We start from the raw sequence: 27,873 nt of genomic DNA, 5'->3' as shown, positions 1-27,873 counted from the left end.
TAAACCAAAAATCGCTGATAGTTTGCTACGCCCCTAGAGGCCTCTAGAGACACTTAAGCTTAACTTCCTTTACCATATTAGTTTTTAAAAGATCATGTAAAACAATGTCATGTGGCTTTTTCTTAGGAGATGATTAAGGCTCTCTCCCCAAAAATAGTTAAAAACCTTTCATGGACCTATAAGAAGCTTCGCTATAAAGGAGCTACATGTTTAGCGGTTACCGATATCTAAAGGTATAACAGACACACACAGACAGACAGACAATATGTTACTTGTACATTAGGAAATCTAAAAATTAATTTATATCCACTGATGTAATGCATAGTTTTTAGATATAATAGCTACTCTATAACTAATTATGCATGGTAATAAATGTATTTTTATTCTGACAAAAGGCAACTTTTATAAATTAATAATTACTAGTTGATAAAAAAGCTGGCTTTAAAAATATTGTGTTGGTCATTTATTTATGTGTAATGTCACATTGCTTTGCGCGCAAAATTAAATTAAATATTCATCTTTAAGAAACAGAATTAAAGAAAAAGTTTATTATTTTTTTGCATTTAAATGTTCCTTTATTTTGGAATGTTTCTTTTGAATTTTGATGGATTGCATTTGTCCTTTTTTGCTAACGAAAAACAATTCATTTTCTGTTTTAAACATTTTAACACTTCTATTTATATGCTGTCAAAAACGAGCCAACAGAAAAATAATATCTTTTTACACTGTTAAAAATTTATTATCAAAAAGTATTTTACTTTTCATGATTTTTGCGCTGGATTTTTGCAGTTATTCCTACCATTGCAATTAGCACAAAACACAGTTTTGAAAAAAAATTTGGAGGGTTAAATTTTTGTTCAACCTGTCCTTAAAATGAGTTTTATCAACATACAAATAAACAAACAGAAGGAACTACTTTTTAATACAGAAATATAAAAAAAGAATAAATTTTCAATTCTAAAATTCCTTAAATACAAATTAAATACAAAGTGCTAATTTTTCTGACATAATATTTGACTTTATATGACAGTTATATGTTTGCAGTTTTTCACATTTTTTTAATTATTTGTTTTTAACAGTTGCGGCTTCATATTTTACCACAAAAAAAGGGACAAAATATACATAAACACACTTGTCAGAGGTAAAGGATTATATAAATGTATTATTTATAAACTCGCGGCTACGCCCCCTATAGGCCTCTAGGGGCACTTGAGAGATGAGTTGAATCCCAAAACCATTTTTTTTTCAAATTAGATTTTATAAAAAAAAAGTAAAAAAAAATTTCTAGAGCGATTTATCTTGGGTTAAGACCTTCCCAGGACCTATGAGAAGCTACCCTGTTATTGAGAACCCGATCGGTTCAGCGGTTAGCGAGATCCTTCGGTACAAACAGACATACTGTTACTTTATTACCACTTATTTTGGAAGGTTTATATTAATATTTCTTGGTTAATGAGTAAATGCTGGAGGTAACTGCGAAGATAATGACCACTTCTAAACACTAATTTTAAGGTTGTTTATTAGTGACTGGGATGAAAGAGATTATGGATATTTTTAAAAATTTTATGGGGGGAGGGGGAGTTTTTTGTTTGTTTCCTTTTTTACGTTAGGTCAAATCAGCTTTGGTTGAATTAGGTACTGGGTTGCCAGGCAGGGACAGAGCCACCGCATGGATTAGGCATGCATTAGCAATCCTGTAAGGTTTAATTTACTTCTGAAATAGGAAAGGGTTTAGTGCTTGATAGGCACTTTGAGGGAAAGCACCAGAAATTATGTCTAAAATAAATGATATTAGAATCATACATTTTGTTCATGATTTCTACAACAGATCTATAGTATAGATGTATGTACAGACAACTATATCCCTTCCATTTTCAAAGACCTCTTTCGTCTGCTTCTAAATTATTTTCTGCTACTTGGTTGTGTTATTATAAGCGACACTATTGGTTGATTTTCAATTAACCAATAGAAAGGTTGCACAAGGCGGTTGCGATGGGGGAATACAGTTATTTAACCCTTTCTCCCTCTAGTGTTATACTCAAATATTTCTACTGATCCCTTTAACCCAAATCCAATGTATATATTTGTAAAATAGCTTAATGTGCAAAAAATCTTTGCGGAGAATTCATGACATATTCATATTCAAACATAAACACTCTGGTGAAAGAAAATGCTTTCAGGTACATTTACATGGAATATGTCAGGCGCGTGAAATACAACTAAACTAAATTTAGTTAGTAATTTTGAGAATATTTTTTTCTGAAAATAAATAATTTTTCAGAAATTCAATAAAAATCTTATGTTTTTTGCTTTAAAAAGCACAATTATTAAATTAAACCATTTATTACTCTACAATCAACCATTTTTCGTAAAATAGACCTTTAGTTATTGCCAAAAACAGATGAAATAACTAAAGAGTACTTCTAAATTTAACAGTGAAAAAAATATTCTGGAAAAGCTTCACTTATATTGTATCTTGTTGTTTAAGGAGTTTTTAGGCTTTTTAAATCGTACCTAACTACTACAGGAAGCACCATGCAAAGTTTGAAATCGATAGGACAATTCTAACATGCCTATACAACTGAAAAAGCTAACAGTTACGGACGGACGGACAGATCCTAATTATAGAAAAGCTTTGCTTTTAAAAACAATCTTATAGTATTAACTTTTTTTCTGAGTAAAAAAAGATAAAGTCAAATGAATTAACAACAGCATTTTCAAAGTAGATTTTTTCTCCTGTTTTATTAAAGAGAAAACTAGAGGAAACATGATCATCTTACTCTACAAGAGAGATCAATTTAGAGTAGTAAACAGCCTCTTTAATTTCCTTGGGGTAGATAGCATTTTTGTCAAAGAAAAAGATATGAAAATTAAGATTTGAAATAAGTTAAAATTTAATGAATTTCAATTAGATGTTCTTGTCAATTTTTTGTTAAATAGCTTGCATTTAAAAAATATGTAGATAGAGTCTCATTTATGATACTTCGCCCTGTTGTCGAGAAGTAGATACATACTTTCGTTTTCAGGATTTGATTACAAAGTTGCCGCGCTTTTAATACTTTATCTTGTTGTCCTAGGAATCATTATTCAAAATATCAGATGAATCGGATTATCATAGCATAAAAAAACAAGATGTCAAAATGTTAAAAAATCAGCATATTTAAAATGGAAATATGGACTTTCTGGTAACAATAATAGAGTTGCTATGTTGTCTAATTCGTACCTGACTGTTCATGCAAAGTTTGAAATCGATAGGACAATTCTAACATGTTTAAATTAACGATCTAAGGATAACCTTTTTTAGAGATAACCGTTACGGACGGACGGAACGACCCTAATTATAGAAAAGCATTGCTTTTTAAAAGGATTGCCTAGGGGCAAATCTTTTCTTAGCAAACTAAGGACTTTCAGACAAATATCGTATTATTAAATGGTTGATTGTCTTCTAAAATTAGAAGCTTTTTATAGTGCCCATAAAAAATAACGTCATACTGGTCCACCATTGGTCAATTAAATTGTATATAATGGCCTGTTATTGGGTATTTTAGTCTGTGTATTGGCCTATCATTGGTTATTGTATAGTATGAAGTCCTTTCTTTATAGGCACCATAAACATGGCTTCCTTCAACAAGCTCAGATATATCCGTCTTTTTACGAATTTTTCATGTTACAAGCGTTTTGTTATTAAATTACATACTAGCGGCTTCGCCCCTAGCCTCTAGGGGCTTTGCCCCAAGAGGTTTGATCAAACCATTTTTTTGTAATTTAGATTTTTAAAAATAAATTTTAAAAAAAAATTTTCCCTTGGGGGGGGGGGGGAAATTTTTTTTTATGGGGGGGGTAGTTGTCCCCACTATTTTAATTTTAGTTTTAAAAAGAAAAAAAAATTTTTGGTGGGGGGGGGGGGGTTAGGGGTGTCCCACCCCCAAGAAAATAGTTATAAACCTTACCGGGACCTATGAGAAGCTACCCTGTAAAGGAGAACCCGATCGGTTCAGCGGTTAGCGAGATCCTTCGCTACAAACAAACAGAAAAACAGACACACAGACAAACAGACAGACATCATTCTACTTTGTATTATAGATAAAACAAAAAAATTTAAAACTTATTTCCTTACTCTATAGTAATTAAATGTCCTTGATTAGAGAGAGAGTACGCTTCGCGAACATTCATGCAAAATATTTTAAATACAAATTTCACTTAAACAAAAGCAACCCTTCTTACTTTTAAATTGTTTAGAGGATTTATATTTAGTTGATCAGTATATTTTAATGAAGAAAAAATTCTTCATGAATTGTTACAGTTGAAGGTAGCTAAAATTTTCACTATAAAATTCCAGAGAGAGGGGACAATGGGATATTTATTACACTAGTCCCCAAATAACGATTTATTATTCGTTGGCTTAACAACTTTGAGGACTTTTGATGAGTTAATTCATTAAGATGAGTGCTCAAAAGTTCCAACCACTTATTTTAATCTACAGAAGGAGTAATTTGTGTATCATAATTGGGGATATACATCAATTCATTGGCCATTGTCTTATAAAATTTAGTTTCCTGATAAAATACACACTTTAATGACTAGCTTTGCAGTAAATTATATGGTATATCATCCATAAATAAACAGATTTTAAAATCTATAACTTCCCTTCAGACATACATACAGAGTAGTAAAAGATAAATGTTAAATTAACTAAGAGAGGGTTAGGTTTCTGGTAGAATCCGTAAAGGTGTGTGTTTTAAGGCTTAAAACTAGTAGTAGAACGATAATATTCACTAAATATGTGTATTTATTATTGAAAAGAACTATAGACAAAAAAAGATTTAAGTTAACATCAATTTTTATCGTTCTACTACTGTTTTTAACTTATAACACATAACCTTTACGGATTTTACCAGAAACCTACCCCTATCTTTATTAAGAACCATTTTCAATATTACTTTGTTTTTATTTAATTAAATACACTTTGACTACAAAACAGCGTTTGATACCTATCCACCCTTAAATGAAATTTTGGTTTTGGGAAGTATTGCTTTTGAGTATTTATAATAACAAGGATAGCAACATCCATAAAAGCGGAGCTCTTTATTCACTTGCTTAAATACAGAAAATGAAAGGACATACTTGCATTTTCAGAACTTGATTATAGAAATTCTTCGTTTATAACATTGTACCATGTTGTCCTAAGTATCATTATGTCAAAAAACAGTAGAATAGGATAATTATAATAAATCAAAAAATGTTAGAAAAGTATCAGAACATTTTACCTAAAATAATAATTTATTGAAATCATATTTTGTAATTAATTAATGACTTACCGGTGGTATGTATATTAGTATAAATGATTAAAAGAAAAGCAAAATCAATGCGTTTTTATGTTTATAGCACAGCTACTCTATAAATATAATTTTAGTGTAAGGAGAAAAAAACTTTAGGGGATATATTGTCATTGTTCAATAGATGAATTGATTTAAACCATGTATAGTTTATTAAATTTTGTTGAAAAAAATATTTTTAAAAGCGAAGCTTTTCTATAATTAGGGTCGGTCCGTCCGTCCGTCCGTACGTCCGTCACAGAGAGTTAGCTCTTTTTGTTAATTTAAACAGGTTAGAATTGTCCTATCGATTCCAAACTTTGCATGATGATTCCTATAGTAGTTAGGTACAATTAAGAAAGCGTAGCAACTCTATAAACAATACCAGAATGTCCGTACGTCCATTTTAAACATGTCGATTTTTTACTTTTTTGATAACAAAATTTTATATGTTAAAATTATCCGATTCTTCTGATTTTTTGAAAACTGATTCCTATTACAACAAGGTACAATGTTATAAGCGAAGCATCTCTATAAACAAGTCCCAAAAATGTAAATATGTCCTTAAACAGTATCATCTATTTATGCAGTTTTGCAACAAATTTTCTTAAAATATTGTTTGTACTGATGCATTAATATTCTGCTAATTCAGTTCTGACAATCTACAAGTGTTAATGTTCGTTTGTCCTTCCGTTTCAGAGCTTTGCTTTTATGGATGTTGTCATCCTTGTTTTATTAATGTTAAATATTTTTAGTTATGTTTATTCGAATTGCGATCTTTAAGGATTTACTTATATTGGGGTAAAATTACCCTGAACATTTAATAATAGTTATTTCTCGCATCGTATTATAAACAGCATTCCCCGGATATAAAATGTACAATTATAAGATTTAAGATTATAAGATTAAAACTGGTTTGAAAATTATGATTGTACATTTTAATATTCGTAGAAAACTGGATATAAAACGATGCTAAACATAGTTTTTATGTATGGATGACAACCGGTTCTAATTCACCGGATATTAATCGGTTTCGAATGAATATGAGATATATTATTAGTTATTATAAACATTACATATTTATACGGCGGCAGGACAGTATTGTCCATAATCATCGTAGAAAAAAGGATAGGAGAAATCCTTTAAAGAAAATACAACAAAGATGACAACATCCATAAAAGCAAAGCACTGACACGGTAGGACAAACAGACTTTAACACTTGTATAGAGTCTAAACTGAATAATCAGAATATAAAAGTATAAGAGTCGAAGCAAATTTGTAAGTAAATTTGTTGAAAAACTGCTTCATAAAGGATAATGGGGTATAGTCCTTTCCATGACATCGCTCCATATGGGGCGATGATTTTCTATAGCTCCTTCAAGGAGCTATAGCATAGCCTCTTATCATATGGAGCGATGTGATAGCCCCTTTTAAGGAGCGTTCATATCGCCTCTTATGATAAGAGGCTATGCTATAGCTCCTTCATGGCCTCTTAATAGCTCCTTTGAAGGGGCGTTAATATCGCCTCTTATGATAAGAGGCTATACTACAGCCCCATGATGGCTCCTTCATAGCCTCTCCATCGCCCCTCCGTAGTCCCTTACCTTAATTTATATAACAACCCACTTGATGGCCCCTACATCGCTCCTCCATCGCCCCTTCTCCAAATTTATATTACATTGTACTTTGATGGCCCTTACATCGCTCCTACATCGCCCCTTCATCGCTCCTACATCGCTCCTTCATCGCTCCTTCTCCAAATTTATATTAAATTGTACTGTGATGGCCCCTACATCGCTCCTACATCGCTCCTTCTCCAAATTTATATTAAATTGTACTGTGATGGCCCCTACATCGCTCCTACATCGCTCCTTCATCGCTCCTACATCGCCCCTTCATCGCTCCTTCTCCAAATTTATATTACATTGCAACTTGATGGCCCCTACATCGCTGCTACATCGCTCCTTCATCGCTCCTACATCGCCCCTCCATCGCTCCTACATCGCTCCTTCTCCAAATTTATATTAAATTGTACTGTGATGGCCCCTACATCGCTCCTACATCGCTCCTTCATCGCTCCTACATCGCCCCTTCATCGCTCCTTCTCCAAATTTATATTACATTGTACTTTGATGGCCCCTACATCGCCCCTCCATTGCCCCTCCATCGCTCCTACATCGCCCCTCCATTGCTCCTTCATCGCTCCTTCTCCAAATTTATATTACATTGTACTTTGATGGCTCCTACATCGCCCCTCCATCGCTCCTACATCGCTCCTTCTCCAAATTTATATTAAATTGTACTGTGATGGCCCCTACATCGCTCCTACATCACTCCTACATCGCTCCTACATCGCTCCTTCATCGCTCCTACATCGCCCCTTCATCGCTCCTTCTCCAAATTTATATTACATTGTACTTTGATGGCCCCTACATCGCCCCTCCATCGCTCCTACATCGCTCCTTCATCGCTCCTTCTCCAAATTTATATTAAATTGTACTGTGATGGCCCCTACATCGCTCCTACATCGCTCCTTCATTGCTCCTACATCGCCCCTTCATCGCTCCTTCTCCAAATTTATATTACATTGCAACTTGATGGCCCCTACATCGCTCCTACATAGCTCCTCCATCGCTCCTCCATCGCTCCTTCATCGCTCCTACATCGCCCCTTCATCGCTCCTTCTCCAAATTTATATTACATTGCAACTTGATGGCCCCTACATCGCTCCTCCATCGCCCCTTAATAGCCCCTTACCTTAATTTATATAACAAAGCTCCTATATGGCCTCTCTATCGCCCCTTAATAGCCACTTAATTTAATTATATAACATTGCCCCTACATAGCCTCTCCATCGCCCCTTAATAGCCCCTTACCTAAATTTATATAACAAAGCTCCTATATAGCCTCTCCATCGCCCCTTAATAGCCCCTTACCTTAATTATGTAACATAGCCCCTACATAGCCTCTCAATCGCCCCTTAATAGCCTCTTACCTTAATTTATATAACATAGCCCCTATATAGCCTCTCCATCGCCCCTTAATAGCCCCTTACCCTAATCTATATAACATAGCCCCTACAAAGCCTCTCCATCGCCCCTTAATAGCCCCTTACCTTAATCTATATAACAAAGCTCCTACATAGCCTCTACATCGCCCCATAATAGCCTCTTACCTTAATTATGTAACATAGCCCCTACATAGCCTCTCCATCGCCCCTTAATATCCCCTTACCTTAATTATATAACATAGCTCCTACATAGCCTCCCCATCGCCCCTTAATAGCCCCTTACCCGATTTTATATAACATAGCCCCTAAATAGCCTCTCCATCGCCCCTTAATAGCCCCTTACCTTAATTTATATAACATAGCCCCTACATAGCCTCTCCATCGCCCCTTAATAGTCCTTTACCTTAATTTATATAAAATAGCCCCTATATAGCCTCTCCATCGCCCCTTAATAGCCAATTTATATAACATAGCCGCTACATAGCCTCTCCATCGCCCCTTAATAGCTCCTTACCTTAATTTATATAACATAGCCTCTCCATCGCCCCTTAATAGCCCTCCATCGCCACTTAAAAGCCCCTTACCTTAATTTATATAACATAGCCTCTACATAGCCTCTCCATCGCCCCTTAATAGCCCCTTATATCCTCCTTCAAAACAGTTATACACCTTTATTGGAAGCTACCCTATAAAGGAGAACCATATTGGTTCTGCAGTTAGCGATCTTCTTTGATACATACAGACAATGATCCTGTTACTTTTTATAAGGATTAAAAATAAAATGGCCTAAAGCCATCTCATTACCCATAGGAAGCTTCACTGTAAAGGAGAACCATGTCGGTTTAGTGGTTAGCAAGGTACAGACAGACATACATACAGACAAAGATCCTGTTACTTTATTATAAGGATTAAAATAAAATAGTTATTAACCTCCCCAGGACCTATGAGAAGCTACCCTATTAAGGAGAACGATCTCAGGACCTATAGGAATCTTCACTGTAAAGGAGAACCATATTGGTTCAGCGGTTAGCAAGATCCTTCGGTACAGACAGACATTCATACATACAGACAAAGATTCTGTTAATTTATTTTAAGAAATACAGATAAAATTGTTATAAACCTTTCCAGGCCTAAAACCATCTCAGGACCTAATTTCTGCCGTTGACAACTCGAGTTAAGTTACTATATTATTTTTACAATGTTTAACTTATCTGTTATTATTGGCTGACGAAAAGTTTGGGCAAAAAAAAAATTTATTCTTCAATGAAATATCTCTCCAGTATAATTTTGCCAAGTGCTAATTTATTAAGAATAAAGTTTGCCACAAATTTACCAAAAAATCTCATTGTCATTTCGCCAGGGAGGATTAGGATAGTTCCCAAAGTGTTATAAGTTGGCTTATCCAAGAGTGCTGTCTAGTCTCCAAAGTTTTATAATACCGTTTTCTTATTCGTTAGATTAACAACCTTGGGGACTTTTTATTGTTTTGTGATTGTTTAGTTCATTAAGTTGAGTGTCTAAATGTTTCAACCACTAATTCTAAACTAAAGAAGGGGTAATTTTGTGAATCATCAATGGGAATAATTAATATATAAACATACATATATATACAGTGTTTTTTTTATGAGAACATTTTTGAAAGCAATTTTACCCTACTTATAGTTATCAGAATTTAATGATTAATGGCTTATTCTCTTCGTTTTTTATAACCATTAACAGAAAAGCAAAAAAATATTTCAGTTTTTATTTAAAAAGTACAGTAAATTCAAAATTTCAAAACATGGGTGTCAACATCTAAAATAGTTATTTCTCGCATCGTATTATAAACGGCTTTCCGCGGATATAGAAAGTACAATTATGAGATTAAAACTAGTTTTTTTTAGCCCCGAGGTGCAGAAGGCACCGGCTAAAAAAACTGGGTTTAATCTTATGATTGTACATATCTATATTCGTAGAAAGCTGGATATAATACGATGCTAGACATAGTTTTTTCGTATGGATGAGAACCGGTTCCTATCCACCGGATTCAAATGAATACGAGAAATGGTTTTAGCGCATTTTTCTTATGCTCAAATCTTCTACCCTTTCCAAGAATGGAGGGAGTACATTGGGGGGCCAGTATTCCCTCCCTGGTTGAGATATGGCCTTCAAATTTCAAAATGTTCTAGTACATGTCACAAGTAGTATCTATATAAATTTTTAGCTCAATATCTCAACTTTGAAGCGTTTTGCAGCCATTCTTGCAAAGGTAGATTATAAGAAAAATGCACTAAAACCATTTTTAGATGTTGACACCTATGTTTTAAATTTTTTAATTTACTGTACTTTTTGAATAAAAACTGAAATATTTTTTGCTTTTCTATTAAAGGTTATAAAAAAGAAGAGAATAAGCCATTAATCATTAAATTCTAATAACTATAAGTAAGGTAAAATTGCTTTCAAAAAAGTTCTCATAAAAAAACACACTGTATATATGTATATATATCATTTTATCGACAATCGTCTTATCCCTGTAGATCTCTGATTATCAGAGCATTTTTGAAATATTTGCTGCTTATTTTTTGGCTGCCTTTGGCAAAATAATTTTTTTTCATAAAAAATGTATACAAAATTATCGTATTAATTTGGTAAATATATCATTGCACTTGAATTATTTTTAAGTCACTAACGGCTAATCCCATAGATGACCCTAGGAGTACTTTAATGAATAGATGTGGTGGAGAGGGGGGGGGAGGGGGAAGGTTAAGAATTTAAGGGAAGTGATACCTTCCGGGGGCTGAAAGTGTTAGTCCCCTCCCCAAAATGAAAACTTTTCCTGCGAGTAAAATAAGCTTCAATGTAAAGGAGAAGCATATCGGTTCAGTTGATACTGATAAACATCCTGTTACTTTAATGTAAATATTAGTTTAAGGATAGTCTGTATAATCTCAGGGATAAAGGAAACATTAGGCAATTTTTACAATAGTCTCCAAAGTTTTATAATGAAGTTTTCTTATTCGTTGGCTCAAAACTTTGGGGACTTTTGTCATATTTTGGTTGTAGTGTTGCAATTTTGTGTATCGTTATTAGGGATGGATAAAAATTTATCGGCCATTGTCTTATTCCTTTAGATCCTTGGTATAATCAACTGAATAACAGTTCCAACAACAAAAATTAAGATATTGCTTCGCTTTTTATGGACAAATATTTCATTCTCTTAGTTTATTTTTTTTCTTTATTTCATTATGTTATTATATTATTTATATTTATTTTATTAATTCATTATATTTTCATTATAATTTTCCTTTTTAAATGCGAAACTTTTCTATAGTAAGGATTGGTTTGTCCGTACGTCCAAACGGTTAGACGACATTTTCTTTAATTTAGACATGTTATAAATATCCTATCGATTTCAAACTTTGCAGAATGATTTCTATAACAGTTGGGTACAATACTATATTCATTACTAGAAAGTATGTACGTCCATTTTTTTGTATAATATCATTGTCCCATTCATCTGGGTTTTGGAGTAATGTTTCTTAGGACAACAAGGTTTAGTATTATAATCAAATACTAAAAATAAATTATGCCCTTTTACTATATTCTATACTAGCAGATTCGCCCCTAGCCTCAGGGGCTTTGCCCCAAGAGGTGATAAAATTTTTTTTTGGCGAAATTCGTAATAGGACCAAGAAAATCTTCAGCAAAAAAAAAATGGGGGGGGATTTTTTTGTTTTTGGGGGGGTTGGGGGTATCCCACCCCCCAAGAAAATAGCCTAAAACCACCACAGGACCAGTAGGTATATTCCCTGAATAGTAGAATATAATCGGTCCAGTGGTTACCGAGATCTTAAGGGACTGACAGACGGACAGACAGACGGACAGACAGACGGACAGACAGACAGACGGATGGACAGACATCATTCTACTTTGTATTATAGATTTACGCTAATTTTAACAAAATTTATGTTTGACCTCCTGATTTTAGAGCTTTGCTTTTGTGAATGTTGTTATCCTTGTTATCTTGCTTTTTTTTCCTTTTTCATAACCTATTATATAAAGTAGTAATCTTTTTTTTGTCTGTAGAAAAGCTAACCGCTGAACCTATATGGTTCTCCTTTACAGTGAAGCTTCTTTTAAGTTCATAGAGGGTTTATAATTATTTCGAGGGAGGGTATCTCCACCCTCCCAGAAAATTCACCCCAAGAAAAATATTACCCCATCCCCTCAAAAAATCTTTTTAACTTTTTAAAAGCAAAGCTTTTCTATATTAAGGATCAGTCCGTACGTCCGTAACGGTTAGCTATTTTCGTTAATTTAGGCATGTGATTCCTGTAGTAGAAAGGTACGATTTAGAAAGTCTATAATCATTATCAGAATATCCATACGTCCATTTTAAGCATACTAATTATTAACTTACAACAAATTTTTATGTATCAAAATTATCCGATTAATCTGATTTCTGGGATACTGATTCCTAGGACAACAAAATAGAATGTTATAAGCGAATCATATCTATAATCAAGTCCAAAAAATGTGAGTACGTCCTTAAGCATTTTCCTGCATGTAAGCAATTTCTCAATAAATTTACTTACAATTTTGTTTCGAATTTTAAATTTATGTTCTGACTATTCAGTTCTGACACTCTACATTATTAATGTTCATTAAAGGACGCCTGCAAGAAATAACACGCTTTAACTGCTAAAAGACTGCCACAAGAAGACCCAATACCCCAAATTATAAGCCTTTAGCTTCAATAACAAAAAAGTTCTAGGCATTTCAAAATAGCATTTTATGTACAATGGAATTTTTGAAAGATTTCCAATGCTCATAAAAGAAAAAACAATATTAAATTACGTTGCCTAGACATAAAATTATAACCTTATCTTTGTCAGAAACTTAGATTGCCTGTAACTGATTACATTTTTACAATAAAAACACCACATTTCATAGTCAAAATCTATGAAAAAAAATCGATTTAAATTGCATTTTTAAACGAAAATCATAGCGGAAACAAAGGGGTAAACTAATACAAGCTTAGCTGTGATTGGTTGTTAAGCTGATTCAGCCTTCTGATTGGCTACAGTACATTCGGTACAACGCAAGTAAAACTTATTTTTTTTTAATGATTTTGACTATAAAAATGGGTATTTTTATTGTAAAAATATAATTAGTTACTGGAAACCTAAATTTATGACAAAAATAAGCTTATAATTTTGTTTCTAGGCCACGTAGTTTAATTTTAAAGTTTTCAACATGAGCATTGCAATTCTTTCAAAATTTCCATTGTACATAAAATGTCATTTTAAAATGCCTAGAACTTTTTTGTTATAGAAGCTGAAGGCTTCAAATTTGGGGTATTTGGTCTACTTGTGGCAGTCTTTTAGCAGTTAAAGCGTGGTATTTCTTGCAGGCTTCCTTTAAACTTTTTTCTACCGTTTCAGAGCTTTGCTTTTATAAATGTTGTCATCCTTGTCATCCTTTTAAAACTTAAATTTAAAACTGTAGAGGGTCACATTCCTTCCTTACCTTAATGCCCTACCTTCTATAATGAAGGGGCAATACAATTACAGAGGCTGTACAGGAGCCATAAAGGGCCTATGTTATATAAATTAAGGTAAGGGGCGATGAAGAGGCTATGAAGGGGCTATGTTATATAAATTAAGGTAAGAGGCTATTAAGGGGCGATGGAGAGGCTATGTAGGGGCTATGTTATATAATTAAGGTAAGGGGCTATTAAGGGGCGATGGAGATGCTTTGTAGGGCCTATGTTATATAAATTAAGGTAAGAGGCTATTAAGGGGCGATGGAGAGGCTATGTAGGGGCTATGTTATATAAATTAGGGTAAGGGGCTATTTAGGGGCGATGGAGAGGCTATGTAGGGGCTATGTTATATATATTAAGGTAAGGATTATATAAATTAAGGTAAGAGGCTATTAAGGGGCGATGGAGAGGCTATGTAGGGGCTATGCTATATAAATTAAGATAAGGGGCTATTAAGGGGCGATGGAGAGGCTATGTAGGGCTATGTTATATAAATTAAGGTAAGGGGCTATTAAGGGGCGATGGAGAGGCTATGTAGAGGCTATGTTATATAAATTAAGGTAAGGGGCTATTAAGGGGCGATGGAGAGGCTATGTAGGGGCTATGTTATATAAATTAAGGTAAGGAGCTATTAAGGGGCGATGGAGAGGCTATGTAGGGGCTATGTTATATAAATTAGGGTAAGGGGCTGTTCAGGGGCGATGGAGAGGCTATGTAGGGGCTATGTTATATATATTAAGGTAAGGATTATATAAATTAAGGTAAGAGGCTATTAAGGGGCGATGGAGAGGCTATGTAGGGCTATGTTATATAAATTAAGGTAAGGGGCTATTAAGGGGCGATGGAGAGGCTATGTAGAGGCTATGTTATATAAATTAAGGTAAGGGGCTATTAAGGGGCGATGGAGAGGCTATGTAGGGGCTATGTTATATAAATTAGGGTAAGGGGCTATTTAGGGGCGATGGAGAGGCTATGTAGGGGCTATGTTATATATATTAAGGTAAGGATTATATAAATTAAGGTAAGAGGCTATTAAGGGGCGATGGAGAGGCTATGTAGGGGCTATGCTATATAAATTAAGGTAAGGGGCTATTAAGGGGCGATGGAGAGGCTATGTAGGGCTATGTTATATAAATTAAGGTAAGGGGCTATTAAGGGGCGATGGAGAGGCTATTTAGGGGCTATGTTATATAAATTAAGGTAAGGAGCTATTAAGGGGCGATGGAGAGGCTATGTAGGGGCTATGTTATATAAATTAGGGTAAGGGGCTATTTAGGGGCGATGGAGAGGCTATGTAGGGGCTATGTTATATATATTAAGGTAAGGGGCTATTAAGGGGCGATGGAGAGGCTATGTAGGGCTATGTTATATAAATTAAGGTAAGGGGCTATTAAGGGGCGATGGAGAGGCTATGTAGAGGCTATGTTATATAAATTAAGGTAAGGGGCTATTAAGGGGCGATGGAGAGGCTATGTAGGGGCTATGTTATATAAATTAGGGTAAGGGGCTATTTAGGGGCGATGGAGAGGCTATGTAGGGGCTATGTTATATATATTAAGGTAAGGATTATATAAATTAAGGTAAGAGGCTATTAAGGGGCGATGGAGAGGCTATGTAGGGGCTATGCTATATAAATTAAGGTAAGGGGCTATTAAGGGGCGATGGAGAGGCTATGTAGGGCTATGTTATATATATTAAGGTAAGGATTATATAAATTAAGGTAAGAGGCTATTAAGGGGCGATGGAGAGGCTATGTAGGGGCTATGCTATATAAATTAAGGTAAGGATTATATAAATTAAGGTAAGAGGCTATTAAGGGGCGATGGAGAGGCTATGTAGGGGCTATGCTATATAAATTAAGGTAAGGGGCTATTAAGGGGCGATGGAGAGGCTATGTAGGGCTATGTTATATATATTAAGGTAAGGATTATATAAATTAAGGTAAGAGGCTATTAAGGGGCGATGGAGAGGCTATGTAGGGGCTATGCTATATAAATTAAGGTAAGGGGCTATTAAGGGGCGATGGAGAGGCTATGTAGGGCTATGTTATATAAATTAAGGTAAGGGGCTATTAAGGGGCGATGGAGAGGCTATGTAGAGGCTATGTTATATAAATTAAGGTAAGGGGCTATTAAGGGGCGATGGAGAGGCTATGTAGGGGCTATGTTATATAAATTAAGGTAAGGAGCTATTAAGGGGCGATGGAGAGGCTATGTAGGGGCTATGTTATATAAATTAGGGTAAGGGGCTGTTCAGGGGCGATGGAGAGGCTATGTAGGGGCTATGTTATATATATTAAGGTAAGGATTATATAAATTAAGGTAAGAGGCTATTAAGGGGCGATGGAGAGGCTATGTAGGGGCTATGCTATATAAATTAAGGTAAGGGGCTATTAAGGGGCGATGGAGAGGCTATGTAGGGCTATGTTATATAAATTAAGGTAAGGGGCTATTAAGGGGCGATGGAGAGGCTATGTAGAGGCTATGTTATATAAATTAAGGTAAGGGGCTATTAAGGGGCGATGGAGAGGCTATGTAGGGGCTATGTTATATAAATTAGGGTAAGGGGCTATTTAGGGGCGATGGAGAGGCTATGTAGGGGCTATGTTATATATATTAAGGTAAGGATTATATAAATTAAGGTAAGAGGCTATTAAGGGGCGATGGAGAGGCTATGTAGGGGCTATGCTATATAAATTAAGGTAAGGGGCTATTAAGGGGCGATGGAGAGGCTATGTAGGGCTATGTTATATAAATTAAGGTAAGGGGCTATTAAGGGGCGATGGAGAGGCTATGTAGGGGCTATGTTATATAAATTAAGGTAAGGAGCTATTAAGGGGCGATGGAGAGGCTATGTAGGGGCTATGTTATATAAATTAGGGTAAGGGGCTATTTAGGGGCGATGGAGAGGCTATGTAGGGGCTATGTTATATATATTAAGGTAAGGATTATATAAATTAAGGTAAGAGGCTATTAAGGGGCGATGGAGAGGCTATGTAGGGGCTATGCTATATAAATTAAGGTAAGGGGCTATTAAGGGGCGATGGAGAGGCTATGTAGGGCTATGTTATATAAATTAAGGTAAGGGGCTATTAAGGGGCGATGGAGAGGCTATGTAGAGGCTATGTTATATAAATTAAGGTAAGGGGCTATTAAGGGGCGATGGAGAGGCTATGTAGGGGCTATGTTATATAAATTAAGGTAAGGAGCTATTAAGGGGCGATGGAGAGGCTATGTAGGGGCTATGTTATATAAATTAAGGTAAGGGGCGATGGAGAGGCTATGTAGGGGCTATGTTATATAAATTAAGGTAATGGGCTTTTAAGGGGCGATGGAGAGGCTATGTAGGAGCTATGTTATATAAATTAAGGTAAGGGACTATTAAGGGGCAATGGAGAGGCTATGTAGGAGCTTTGTTATATAAATAAAGGTAAGGGGCTATTAGGGGCGATGGAGAGGCTATGTAGGGGCTTTGTTATATAAATTAAGATAAGGGGCTATTAAGGGGCGATGGAGAGGCTATGTAGGGGCTATGTTATAAAAATTAAGGTAAGGAGCTATTAAGGGGCGATGGAGAGGCTATGTAGGGGCTTTTTTATATAAATTAAGGTAAGGGGCTATTAAGGGGCGATGGGGCGATGGAGGAGCGATGGAGGAGAGATGTAGGGGCCATCAAAGTACAATGTAATATAAATTTGTGGAAGGAGCGATGAAGGGGCGATGTAGGAGCGATGGAGGAGCGATGTAGCAGCGATGTAGGGGCCATCAAGTTGCAATGTTATATAAATTTGGAGAAGGAGCGATGAAGGGGCGATGGAGGAGCGATGTAGGAGCGATGTAGGGGCCATCAAGTTGCAATGTAATATAAATTTGGAGAAGGAGCGATGAAGGGGCGATGTAGGAGCGATGAAGGAGCGATGTAGGAGCGATGTAGGGGCCATCACAGTACAATGTAATATAAATTTGAAGAAGGAGCGATGAAGGGGCGATGTAGGAGCGATGGAGGGGCGATGTAGGGGCCATCAAAGTACAATGTAATATAAATTTGAAGAAGGAGCGATGAAGGGGTGATGTAGGAGCGATGGAGGGGCGATGTAGGGGCCATCAAAGTACAATGTAATATAAATTTGGAGAAGGAGCGATGGAGGAGCGATGAAGGGGCGATGTAGGAGCGATGTAGGGGCCATCAAGGGACTAAGATATATATAATAGTGAAGGGGCCATGAAGAGGCGATATTTAATTAAATAGCCCCTTGGGATAAGAGGACATATCATCTCCTCTTTAGAAGGGGCGATAAAGGAGCGATAAAGGATCATTTAATCGCCTCTTAGGGCAAGGGGCTATTAAATCGCTCCTTTCAAGGAGTCATAACATCGCCTCTTGTTATATGGGGCTATTAAATCGCCCCTTTCAAGGAGCCAATACATCGCCCCTTGTCATAAGAGGCGATCAATTAAAATCATCGCCCCATATGGAGCGATGTCATGGAAAGGACTATACCCGGATAATGTTTATGGACATGCTTACATCTTAGGACTTGATTATAGAGTTGCTTCGCTTATAATATTGTTCTTTGTTGTCCCAGGAATCAATATACAAAAAATCAGATCAAACGGATAATTAGATCACATAAAAATTTGTTGTTAAAAAGTAGAAAAATCAACATGTTTAAAATGGACATACGAACATTCTGGTAATGATTATAGAGTTGCTACGCTTTCTAAATCGTACCTAACTACTACAGGAATCACCATGCAAAGTTTAGAATCGATGGAACTATTCTAACATGCCTAAATTAACGAATAAAAGCTATCCGTCTCGGACGGACGGACCGACACTAATTATAGAAAAGCTTCGCTTTTGAAAAGGAAGTTTAGGGACCTAAATTTACATTATAAGGCCTTAGGGAAAAGGAGAATAAGAATGGGATGAGGCAATCCTATTATATAAAGTAGTAAGCGTTTTTTGTCTGTCCCGAAGGATCTCGCTAACCGCTGAACCGATATTGTTCTAATTTACAGTGAAGCTTCTTATAGGTCCTGGGAAGGTTTTAAACTATTTGGGGAGGGTGTCTTCACCCCCATCCCCCCCCCCAAAAAAAATATTTTTTTACTCTTTTGAAAATCAAATTTAAAATTTTAAGTGTCCCTAGAGGCGTAGCCGCTAGTACATAATACAATGCTCTTTAGGGAATATACCCACTGGTCCTGTGCTATTTTAATGTGAAGTCAGACACTCTAAAAAATCTCTTGGTGCAAAGCCTCTAGAGGTTACTGGCGAGGCCACAAGTACTTATATACAATACAGACAGACGAACATAGCCTTATATAAAGAAGCTGCGCTGCTAACATATTTCATAATATCAATGTAATGTACAATACCAAACAAAACTAAATTTTGGATAACAATTCATAAAAAAAATGTCACAGTATTGCTTCAGTCTCAAGTCTAGATATTTAACTAAGCTCTGTGTTGTTCATTTCACCCTCGCGCCACGAATTTCTTCGTAGATTTGTGTGTGTGTGAGTGTGTGTGTGCATGTGTGTGTGTGTGTCTGTGTGTGTTGGTGGGTGTGTGAGTTAATTAGCTTTCCACCCAAAATGCCTTCTTTTCTTCGCCCTTTAATATTTTCTGTTTCTCCTCCGTTGCCCTTTCCCTAAGATCTACTTTTACATGCAAAGAAAAAAATACTATTACTTAAAATAATGTATTTGTTTTTAAAATTGCATTTTGTATGAAAAACGTTCCAGAAAAATATTTTTTCCTTAAAAGATATAAAAAGACTACAATGCATGGGTGTTTTATTGCATTTTGTATTGCCTCACAGAAAAGTCCTTCCCAAGTTCGAGACTTTCCTTTTTAATCATTTCCTAAACAAATAAAACACCTCTTTGTGTTTATTTGGATCATAATAACGCCTAAAACGGGCTAGACTGATTATTATTTCAGGGAAGCTTAAAATTGGCCATGGCTTTGCAAGTCTTAGGTTTGAAGTATAGCCCTCTATGATCTCAAAAAATGAGTTCCTCAAATATTTTTACTGTTTACATTGCTTAAAATTAAAGCAATGAATTGTAACATATTAAAATTAAATAATCTTTTTCTATAATTACTAGAGGCTACTCCCCTAGATGTCTCATCTCTAGGGGCACTTATTGTGGGAGGGGGAAAAGTCGACTCCTCCCCCCATTTTCAATTTAAAAGAAATTTAAAAAGAAAGGCAAAAATATTTTGTTGGAGGTCATTTTGTTGGAAGGATGGAGATACCCTCTCCCAAAATAGTTTAAAACCCTTCCCTGGATCTATAAGAATCACTGTAAGGGAGAACAATATCAGTTGAGCGGTTAACGAGATCCTTTGTTTTCAGCCGCACGTCTGCGGCTCAAAGCAACTATGCGGCTTAAACTAAACTATGCGGTTTCGTTTTCTGCTTAGCTGCAGGCACTGTGATCGACTGCAACTGCAGACTCCTGATAAGTATTATTTATTTTTGCATACTAAATGTAAAATTGCCTAACAAAAAAAAAACATATTTCTTGTAAACAAGGAAAGCTTATTATTTGAAAAAAAAGGACCTCATGTTAAAAATGTTAAAAGGAATACACAATGAAAAAAAATGCTTTGAAATGTTATGACCTTTACAGAATGAAAATAGTAGTTTTCATAACATATCCTGTGTAAATACGGTTACCAAACATTAAAATATAAACATTTTTGCTAAATCTATCAAGTCTAAACTAATTAATGCCTTCCAAGTTCCAATAGCTATTTTTATCAAAGAATCTAAATCTCCAGCTCTATAAATTTTTGCAATTTTTTATTTTGTTTTTGTTTTGATGATACTACCTAGGTTCTATAAGTTTAAAGGGATCCAGGATACCTTTGTTGAATATATTTTGGGCAAAGTAGACAGATCCATAGTGACCTATTAATGGTTACCCGGGCAGTACTGGTTAGGATTTAGGTTTGTTCTTGTTATCATAGACGTCCAATTACCCCCCCTAAGCAAATTTAACCCCCGGGGTAAAAATTTTAGGGGGGGGGTAAAAAAACTTGCGGCGCGCTTCGCGCGCCATTTCCTTCCCCCAAAAAAACGAATTACCCCCCCTCAAAAAAGAAAGCTTGGACGTGTATGCTTGTTATAATTATTATAATTGTATTTGTATTATATATTTTTCTTGATTTTATGACTGTTTAAATATTTATTCCCAAATAAATATGTTTATGTTAAAATATTTTCAAGACTTTGGATGACCCCTTGACCAGTAATAAACTTCTTTCAAAAATATAGACAAGTTTTGTTTTCCTATGCCTGACTACTGTGGGCACTGTGGGCAGCCATAACCCAGCTGGGCTACCCTAAAGTAATTGAAATTTGAATTTATTGAAATTGAACTTGAAATTTTCAAATCTAATTTTCTCAAAAACGGCTGCTTTTTAGATTTTATTGAAAAGTGAAATGAAGTTACCTAACCTAGGGTAATGAAATGCACTATGTCCCAATTTAGGTTCTGACACAAAAGTCAAAGCACCTTCAAACGCACTGTGAATAGTGTTAAAAACAAATTGTCTTGTATGCTGCCAGGCCTCAATCAAACATAGAACTAACATACAAAACAAGGATGACAACATCCATAAAAGCGAAGCTCTGAAACGATATGACAGACAAACATTAACTTTTGTTGAGTGTCAGAACTGAATATACAAAATATAAAAATATAAGGTTTGACAAAATTATACGTAAATTTTTTGCAAAACTTCTTAAATACAGAATTCTGTTTAAGGACATACTGACATTTTTAATACTTGATTATAGAGATGCTTCGCTCATAATATTGTGCCTTATTGTAATAGGAATTAGTAATCAAAAAATCAGATCGATCGAATGATTTTATCACATAAAAATTGTTATTAAAAAGTAAAAAAATCAACATGTTTAAAATGGACGTACGGACATTCTGGTAACGATTATAGAGTTGCTACGCTTTCTAAATCATACCTAACTACTACAGGAATCAAAATGCAAAGTTTGAAATCGATAGGACAATTCTAACATGCCTAAATTAACGAATAAAAGCTAACTATCTCGGACGGACGTACGAACCGACCCTAATTATAGAAAAGCTTCGCTTTTAAAAATATCAATGTATATCTTTTTGTAAGACTGCACTTTAATATTACAGATTGGTAGATACTAAGCTGGATATTACACGCTGTGCATGTTTACATATATTGTTATATTATTTAATTATAGAAAATTAGCTTTAATGAGATACCCTACAAACAAAATATATTTTCAACAAGACAGTCTTTATGTAAATATATTTTACAGTGTTTATAAAATTATTAAAGCCATACATTTAACAATTTATAGACGTTTCTTATTAGCTGTTTATTATTTGTAATAACATTTATAACATCGTGACTTCTATTCATAGTTTATTTATAATATTTTTTCTTTGTAACACCTAACGATCAAAAAACAAACTAAAGTAAAGTTTTCTACAGTTGTGTTTACTTTAAACCGATACATCTTGTAGATTTAATACACTCTTCTGTTGCTGGTTATAAGGAACAGTAATATTATTAATTCGAGGATGAAATCTAAAAAATAATTCTCTCAAAAATATTGATTTTTATATTTAAACCTCGAAAAAGTTCTATTAACAAGATAAAATACAAATTTCGTTTTTTTTAATCTAATTCTAAACAAAATTGTATGTAAATTTTGTGCAAAACTGCTTAAATACAGGATAAAAACTGTTTAATTACAGGATACTGTTTAAGGACATACTTACATTTTTGGACTTTGGAGAAGTTAATAGGTTCAGTAGTTATTTCAATCTTAAGCTTCAGACATAAAAAGCCATAGTACTTTATATAATTCTACACCCCCTAGAGGCCTCTAGGGGCACTTGAGGAGGGGGGAATTGAATTCGATATCCAAATCTTTTATTTTAGATTTCGTGGAGAACCATATGGGTTCAACAGTTAGCGAGATTATTCAGTACAAACAGACAGACAGATAAACGATTAAACGAAACAGTAGAAAAAGCACTTGAGGAGGGGGGAGTTGAATTCGATATCCAAATCTTTTATTTTAGATTTCGTGGAGAACCATATGGGTTCAACACTTAGCGAGATTCTTCAGTACAAACAGACAGGCAGATATTGTTTTACTTTATTATAAGGATTGAATAAAGGGCAAGGGCTTCTAAAACTTGGCAGCCACGATTATCTGTGTGTAAATGTCAAACACTGATTTGTTAAATATCATATTTTTAAAAACTTTTCCATCCTATACTAGTTTTACCCTTTTACATTTTATCATACTAGCGGATACGTCCCTAGAGGCCTCTAGGGGCACTTGAGGAGGGGGCAGGCGAATTTGATAACCCAATTTCTTATTTTAGATTTTAAAAGAAAAAGTAAAAAAATGGAGGGGGTTAATTTTTTTTTTTTTTGGGGGGGGGGGAGGTGTTCCCCAATTTTTAATTTTAGTTAAAAAAAAGATTTTTTTATGGGAAGGGAGGTAATTTTTTTTCTAATTTTGGTGGTACCCTCCCCCAAAATAGTTATAAATTTTACCGGGGCCTATGAAAAGCTATTCTGTTAAGGAGATCCCGATCGGTTTAGCGAGCTCCTTCTTACAGCAATAAAAGAATTTACTTTGATTTTTAAAGATTTATCCTTTTATATAAAGTAGCAAGCTTTTTTGTCTGTAGCAAAGGATCTCGCTAACCACTGAAAGCTTCTTATGGGTCCAGGGAAGGTTTTTAACTATTTTGGGGGAGCGTATCTCAACCTCCGCAATAAAAATTACCCTTTCCCCCCCCCCCCTAAAAAAAATATAGTTATTACCTTTACTTTGTAAAACTCAAATTTACAATTGGGTGGGGGTCGACTTTTCCACCCTCCCAACTTAAGTGCACCTAGAGACTTCTAGGAGCATACCCACTAATAGGAACATATTTGCATAATTTGACCTTCAGCCGTGCGGCTGCGGCTGGATGCTGCATAAAGTTGGGTGGCTGAAAATAAATTAGAGTTTGTATTTTAGATTGACTAAGGTTGGCTACATCTTTGATGGGCTGATTCTTCATCCAGGCCTCCAGGCTTCGTCTCCAGCTTTTAAGAACCTGCGTTACTGAGAGTTGATGCCTGAATCAGCCACTCGACTGAGACGTATTTGGTGGCTTAGAAAGTCGCGCGGCAAAGGGGTAGCTGAATTAAAATTTGGTGTCTGTGGTTGGATACTTAAAAAGCTGTCAACACCGCCCCTAGGCGTTTTTCAGTCCTTGGATACTTGAATTATACTGTGTTAAACCTACTAAAAATACTTTATTAATAAATTTTTAAGTGCAATGTAATTATCATTTATAAATGTTGATATTATATGTATATGTTGTTTTGTCCCAATAGATATTTGAATTTGAATTTGATATATATTTAAATATTTTCTATTTACTGACTAATTACTATTTAAACAAGGATGACAACATCCATAAGTAGCAAAGCACAAAAAATATGTATAAGAATTTAAAGATTAGTTGTCAAAAGCATGTATATTAGAAAGAAAAAAAAATCTTTTCAACATTAGTTTTTAATTTCTTAATATTTATATTTAGGTACTATAACTAACAGACTGACGGTCGAAGTAAATTAAATACTGGATGCTTAAAACAACGGGAAATTTAATTTTGATATTTTTACCTACAAAAATTTTAAAAATCGGACCATAAACACCAAAGTTATGGAGAAAAATGTGAAAAATACAAAAATAGCCTAAAACCTGCTTAAAGGCAGTCTGACCGTTATAGTTTTTTTTAAACGACAAGAAATTAAATTTTATAACTGAAAAAAAAAGATATGGAGAAAAATGTGAAAAATACAAAAATAACCTAAAACCTGCTAAAAAGTGGTCCTATTGCTATTGATATTTTATAGTTAATTGTGCTCCTTTATAATAGAAATGTTGTCAAAACATTTCAGACTTTTACCTTTTTTAGGAGCCGAGAAAATCACGTTTCCCCCAAACTAAGACATACGGACAGACGGACATTTCAAATTATAGAGTAGCTTTGCTACTAACAATTCATTTACTTAACAAACCAAAATATTTACAGTATATATGAATTGAATACTGTGCAACGGATCATTATTTCAATCTGAAACGTTTTTGAGCTTATTTTTGCTGCGCTACTCTTTCGCCACAAGAGAACTTAATATTCTTGTTAATTTTTTCATTCACAAAAAAACGTTTGTCTTATAACTGATTGTTTTATTTGTACCAGGAATCTAAAGGGATAAAACAATGGCCGATAATCTATAGTTTATACACAAAATTACCCCTACTGTAGATTTTAATCAATGGTTAAAACGATGGACACTAAACTTAATGAACCAACCAATTAAATTCAACAAGAGTCCCCAAAGTTGTTAATTCGACGAATAAGAAAACGTTATTATTAAACTTTGAAGACTGGTGTAATAAACAACCAAATGTCCCCTTCCTCCCTGAATTTCTACATATTGCCTGGTGATAGCAAGATTATGTTTCTAATCTCTTTACTTATTATATGTTCAAGCATTTAGAACAAATTTATTACAATAAAGTGGTGTTATTAATCGTGAGCCCACACTTCTAAAGTGAGATATTTGAATTAACAAGGATGACAACATCCACAAAAGTAAAGCTCTAAAACCAGAAGGACAAACTAACAATAACATTTATAGAGTGTCAGTACTTAATAAGTAGAACATTAATTTCTAAGTCTAAACGAAATTGTACTTGAAGTGTATTGTATAATTGCTAAACTACAGGATACAGTAAATGACATACTTTCATTTTTAGGATTAAATTATAGAAATGCATTGCTTATAATATTGTACCTTGTTTTTCTAAGAATCATTATTCCAAAAATCAGATGAATAGGGTAATCATGTACAATTTAATAATTTGCCAAATAAGTTAAAAATCTGGACTAACTTGTAACGTTATTGAGTTGCTACGCTTTCTTAAACTTACCTAACTTCCGTAGCAACTCTTTAATTGTTACAAGAAAGTCCATACGTCCAGTTAAAACATGTTGCTTTTTAACCTTTTTAACAACAATTTTTAATATGATATGATTATCCTATTTATCTGATTTTAGAGTACTGATTCCTATTACAACAAGGTACAATTTTATGAGTAAAGCATCCTTATAATCAAGTCCAAAAATGTAGGTATGTCCTTAAACAGTATACTGTATTTAAGCACTTATGCAACAAATTTACTTACAAATATGTTCAGACTTACATATGTATTTATAATCTGATTTTCAGTTCTGACACTCTACAAGTGTTAAAATTAATTTGTCTTACTGTTTCAGAGCTTAGCTTTTATAGATGTTGTCGTTATATTTTTTTTAATGAATGCATTATGTATTCAACTACTTTATTGTATCTCCATTGCTCGCATACAGTAATTACATTTTTGTACGCAGCTCCATTCACAATTATTTTCTCCAGTTTCAATTTTCAGTGATTACGGGCAACTAGCATTTTTATTTTATTTGACGATACTAGTAGTATGTGTTTGTCCAGTAAGTTCTCGTAAATGACTGGCAGAGGGTCGAAGCCACTAGAATTTATTTTATTGATGAACAATAATACTTTTGAAAATAGTTAACGACAACATCTCCTTCCCGCCTAACCCCTTGGGCTTCCCAGTTCAAAATTTGACCTCACCTAAGCTTAACCGTCAAAAATAAACCATTGAAATAATCTGCTTTTGAATTTGTTATGAGAGTTATAGTTTACATCCCTAATATTATATTTTTAAAGGGTTAGTTTATGTTTTTTACTTGATAAAAGATCTATAGAAATTTTGATTGATTCTGATTTTTAGTCATGGAAATTTCCTTTTGTCCATACTTCAAAGTTTTTAATTTAACCGCAAAATGTGAATATGTTGCATGTATAAAAATAAAACATGTGTATTATGTATGTATGTACGCATATAGTAAAAATTATGTAGTTATTATGTCACAATTTGTTATTTATCCTGCCCTATGGTGGGGTATAGGTATGTATATAGTAAGAGATATAAGTTTTCCGGAATTGTAATGTAGGGAGTAGATTTGAAATCTGCATCAAATTTTAAGGATTTTTTATAAAATTCGTTTTTTGTATAATTCTTTATCTAAAAGCGGAAATACAAATTAAGTTAATTAATTTTGGCATCTGTGATTGGTGGATTTAAAAAATCTGCGCTCTGATTGGATGTCGTACATCATTCAACCAATTAGAGCGCAGGTAGTTTAAAATCCACCTATCCTATTGGTCAAAATTAATTAACTTAAAATGTATTTTCGCTTTTAGATAAAGAATTTTTACAAAAAACTAATTTTTATAAAAAAAATCCTTAAAATTTGATGCAGATTTCAAATCTACTCCCTACATTAAAATTCCGGAAAACTTATATCCCTTAATGTATATACCCCCCCCCCCCCCAATTCAAATATCTTTCCAGAAGGAAAAAATCCCTAAAACGTTTTGCCCCGTCGCGTCGGTCCAGTATTCTTAGAGATCTTTAGCAACATGCAGACGAATACATAGACTCCCAAACATCCCACTACTTCAGGGAATATAAGTTTTTAAATTGCATTAAAATTTATGAATAATAAAATCAACATATGATATATGACTTTTTATTTACTCGCAACAAGACAAAACTCATTTCATGTGAAATTTATCATGTTATGTAAATTCAGTCCAGTTCAGTCTCTATTTTGGACTATGTAGTCCTGAGAATATGTCCACCCTGGCACTTTATATGCAAAATGACGATTAAACAAGAATGACATAAACCATAATTACAAATTAAAGATATTTACTATGTAACAAGGATGACAACATCCATAAAAGCGAAGCACTGAAACGGTAGGACAAACGGATATTAACACTTGTATGGTATCTGAACTGAATAATCAGAATTTAAAAGTATTAGAGTCGAAGCAAAATTGTAAGTAAATTTGTTG

The sequence above is a fragment of the Acartia tonsa genome, chromosome 5 (assembly GCF_053477335.1).
Source record: "Acartia tonsa isolate MP-2025a chromosome 5, ASM5347733v1, whole genome shotgun sequence".
Taxonomy (NCBI): domain Eukaryota; kingdom Metazoa; phylum Arthropoda; class Copepoda; order Calanoida; family Acartiidae; genus Acartia; species Acartia tonsa.
The sequence above is the reverse complement of the archived record's forward strand: the minus strand, read 5'-3'. Positions refer to the sequence as shown.